Below are 4,672 nucleotides of genomic sequence, written 5' to 3' on the forward strand. Positions count from 1 at the left end.
TCTCGGCTCGAGGCGCAGCTAAACACCTCCCATGCTCTGCAATGACTGAAGTGCCAGGAGCTTGCTTTGGCCCCCGTGTCTGGGAATGCTGTGCTGGCTGCTATATGTCCTGTCCGATGAAAGGTTTTCTCCTTCGTTGTATTGGGATAATAACATGGCCTTGCTCTGAAAAGGGCATGTACCCAGCGCACTGGAGAGCTCCATGTCTGTCATCTCAGTGACCCCAAGGCAAAGGTGCTTGCTGACGGAGCAGCGGGATTTTTCTTTGCAGTTTTTTGCCATGGGAAGACCTACAGGAAATCAAAGTGGAAGCAGTTTGGGCTAGTGGTTGCAGCAAGAGACTATCTGGGGCCCCACTCCTGACTGCTGCTTGGCTCGGTGACTGCACCACCTGGACCTCAGTTTCCCTCTCTGGGTGATGCCCTTGTCTCAAAGAGAAGCAGGGCTGGAACGGGTCTCCAGAAGTCATCTAGTCCAGCCCTCTGCCTGAGGCAGGATCATCCCTATCCAAACCATCCCTTACAAATCCAACATCTAACCTCTTCATAAAACTACCGGCGACCCTGTCATAACACTGGAACCTGCCAGAGGTGATGCAGGGGGACCGTGGCAGAATCAAAAAGACCCGTCGGCTTCCTGGAGCACGTCTGTAGTCAGGCCCGGTCCTCCTGCTTGCAGACCAACTTCTCAAAACACGCAAGTGGCACAGTTGTACGTATAGCAACAAATGAGGCCGGCCCCACGAGCTGCTGAACAAACCCATGGGGTTTGCCCAGGCTGCCTGGCTTCCCGGCTCAACTGAAGCGGGCTCCTGTGTCGGCATGTGGCCGGCGGCTGGAGGGAGCCGGTCTGCTCTTGGGGCCCTGTCCGTTCCGGTTTGGCGTGTTTCACTGCCTCGACAAGGCCTCGCGGCCCAAACGGGGCCGGTTGCTACTGACTTAGCTTCAGCGATTAAGCAAAACTGGAGGCGTTTCCTCCTGTTCCTCCCTCCTTCATAAGTGGCAGAAGCAAACTCTTGGGAGGGGTGCTTGTCCTGAGATGAATGACAGAGCTTAGCATGGCCCCAGCTAATTACAATTAGCGAAGCAAGGGTGATGTTCCTGGGGGTGGCAGGTCCTGTTGGCCCAACTGCAGGTTTGCAGGAGATTTCTAGATGAGCTTCTGAGCGCACAGTTCGCTTCTTTGGGTGCAATGTCACTCCCCGGCTCTGTCCTTAGGAGTTTCCTGCTGCCAGCGGGCGATTTCCACGCCGGCCCGTGAACTTGGTTCATCAGAGCGGTAGGGGGAGCTCACGGTACGTGCCAGACCCCGTCACATGTAAGGGCTGCGTAGGAGAGCTTTGCTTGGACTTTGCATGCAGCTTACATCTGCAAGAACCAGGAGGACGCTGGCATGGGACTAGAGGTGGCTTATGGGGTCAGCCTGCTGGGCAGCTGCCCAGGGCCCCAGGCCATGGTGGGAGCATATAGGAGGGCTCATTGTGTGCCATAAAGAAAGTGGCTTGTGTGCAGGTGAGAGAAGCCCATGCCTTTGCTTGGGCCCTTCCCAGGATGCAGCCATTAGGCTTAGCTTGATTGCATCCCAGATGCTGGCTGCATATAGTGCTGTGCCCAGAGGCAGCCAGCCGGAGCAGCTGGGGTCAGGGGTTCAGACCCCATGAGCCCTGCTATTTCGGAAGGGGCATAGGGCACTTAGGCAGTGTTCCAGCCTCTGCTGCCCGCGGCACCGGGATCATTTTCCCAGGAACCAAAGCAGGTTATGCTGGAAGAGACGAGGCAGACGCGAAAGCCCAGGGGTGCTAAGCTGGCGTTGAGGTTATTCTAAATCACATCCTACCCTCACCTTCGTGCACAGCGCCGGCATAAAGTTGCAGTGTCAGCTCAGCCTGTCAAGGGTAACTGAATTTCCTGGCTCTAGACAGTCCCTCTGAGTGTGTGCGTCTTGTGCGTGTGGCAATTATGCAAGAACTCCTTGCACTTTTCCTTTGAGAAGGTGGTTCTGGTAGGGGTGCAGGTAACTGGAGATCAGCTCTCCCTCATTTGCTTTCAGGTTACCAGTTCATTCCCTACTGTGGCTATTGTCGCCTGGCTCCCTTTACTCCACTGCTGTTTGTGCCTTAGACTGGGAGCTCTTTGGGGCAGATGCAGTGCCTTTCCTGTGCTGGGGGTGCTCACAGCAACAGGGGAGGTGGAGGTGCAGGGAGCAGCTGCAAGGAGCATCGCTGGGGCTACCTACTGGGGGTCAGTGGCAGAGATGGGACTAGAACTGAGGGCTCCTGCCTCCTGTCTTCCCCCTTGTGCTGCGTGGGCATGTATAAATGTCCAGTACATGCAAGCATGATGTCTATACCAGAGATCAGCAACCCCCGGCACGTGTGCCAGGGCATGGCACATGAGGCCATTTTGCTTGGCATGCCATAGCCGACCCAGGCTCTGGGCAGCTGCCACTGGCTATGGAGCCCAGGCTGCTTGCAGCAGGCAGCCAGGAAACTGCAAGCCCTCCTGCAAGCAGCTCAGGCTTTGTGGCAGGCAGCAGCTGCCCAGAGCCCAGGCCTGCTGTGAAAAGCAGCTGGGAGGCTGCTAACAGCTGCATTGGGGTCCAGAGCCCTAGCTAGGCTCTGCGGCGACAGTGGCTGTACGTGCGCCTTGGAGCGCACAGCATGGAAAGGACCCAGGTTGTGCTGCCCCAGGCCCCTTCCCGGCTGTGCGCCCCAGGGCAGGCGTGCAGCCGCCACTGCCTTGGAGCCTGGCTGGGCTCCGAACCCCGGTGCAGCTGTTTGCCGACTCCTGGCTGCCTGTCACGGCCGGCCTGGGCTCTGGCCACCTGCAGCAGGCAAGCTGCAAACAGCTGTGCTGGGGTCTGGACCGGCTGCATGACTGGTGGCAGCTGCACGCACGTCTTGGGGTGCACAGTGCGGAAGGGGCTCTTCTCCCACCAGCCTCCCAGAGGGGTGCGTGCACCCACTGCCAGCAGTAAGGATCGGGCCCCTCACTCCTTCTCCACCGACTGTCCACGGCATGCCAAATTGAGTCATAGGCTGAGTTTGGGGTGTTTTGACATTTTGGCCAAAAACATTGCTGACCCCTGCTGTACACCCTGTAGGAGTGAATTCGTGGGCAAAGGGGTGAGCTTTCATATGCAATGTTTAGTCTGGATGCTGAATCCAACAGGGCATCTTTTTTCCTCCCCATCCTCCCAACCTTTTTCCAGCTCCACGCAACTGGGTTCTTGCTCCCCTGCCCCCAGCTCCTCTTACCCTTGGGTGCCGATGCGCTGGATGCTAGACTCAGCCCTTGGCCTGCGCTGCCACGTGCTGGGTGCCCTCGCTCTGAACGGCCTCAGCTGGAGCAAGCAGGCTGTGCCCCCTCAGGTGTCAGGCCCACGGACTCTGCTGTTTGCTCGTGCGGGTGTAGCAGGAAGGTGCCTGGCTCTTGCAGATGTGGGCTTCCCCCCATCCACCCACTGCTGTGCTCAGGAGCGCTGTTATGACCTCCTCAGTGGCATTTCTGCCCCGTGGCAGCCAGGCCACGGACCCACTCGGAGTGACGAGGAAATAAAACCGGAGCCTCCTGCACCTGATTTCCATCCCCGCCCGCACCTTCCATTCGCAGCCTGCCAGCGTCACTGCAGCGGTTCGTGGGTGAATGGTCAGTGGAGGCAGCAGCACCCATGTCCTAGATGAGAAAGGGCCCCTTTTAGCTGTGGCCTCTAAAGCCATGGGCAGAGGTGCTTGCTAAAGCGCCTGCAACAAATGCCTGCGAGTGAGGTGGAGGCCAGCTGAGGGCCTGGCTCTGTTGCGGATCTGAAACCCCTTTGAAACATGCTAATCCTGGGCTGCCTTTAAGCTGCCAAAATACATGCTGCCCAGGGTGGATCCAGAGGGGTGCAGCCCAGTGCCACTTTTGTGGGCAACTTGATGCCTCAATGGCCAGGCTGGGCTTTGATGCTGTGCGGCTGCTTGGATCCTGGCCCGGGATAGGCAAATGCAGCCCCTCTGGAGGCCCGTGGGGATCCACCTGCCTTGCACCAGGAATGAATTTAGCCCAACCCTGTTCCTCTTAAAGTGCCTGCCTGCCTTGGCTGTTGTGCTGGACAGCCGCCAACTGAAAAGCCCTGTGCACCAACCCAGCCAAGCATTTGGGATCGCTTGAGCCCCTGCCCTTTGATATTTCGTGCCTCGTCTGCTAGGGGGCTGCGGCTGTAAAGTGAGATGGGGTGAGACTCCTGGCCCTCTTCCCAGCATGTGTGCAGCCTCCAGCTGGAGCCGCCTCAGCTTGTATTTGCAATGCGATGGCCGAAGCCCTGCAGAAGGGCCAGAGCTGCTGTAGCTTTCTGCCCTTCACCTGCATTGACCTGTGCCATTAGTACACCCATGGGGCGAGTGCCGCTGTGCACCACTGAGCCACGTGTGGCTCATGCAGCCGACCTGGTCGGTCCCAGTCCAGCACGGGGGTGGCTGCAAGGAGAGCAGCTCATTCATGTTGCTAATGAAGGCCCATAGATGAGCTGGAAGATTTATGGCCATCTCTCACCACCACCCCCTCCTTTTCCCCCCTGCTTGGAGCAGGAGGTCAGAAGTTTAAACGCTGCTTTGAGCAGCTCTGGACTTGTTTCCCCGCTGCTCCACGTGGCCCGGGCCTTTTGCATTCCCTCCAGTTCCTTTCGTCTGGGC

This window comes from Gavialis gangeticus, unplaced genomic scaffold, assembly GCF_001723915.1.
Source record: "Gavialis gangeticus isolate Ggan-Ray unplaced genomic scaffold, GavGan_comp1, whole genome shotgun sequence".
NCBI lineage: Eukaryota > Metazoa > Chordata > Crocodylia > Gavialidae > Gavialis > Gavialis gangeticus.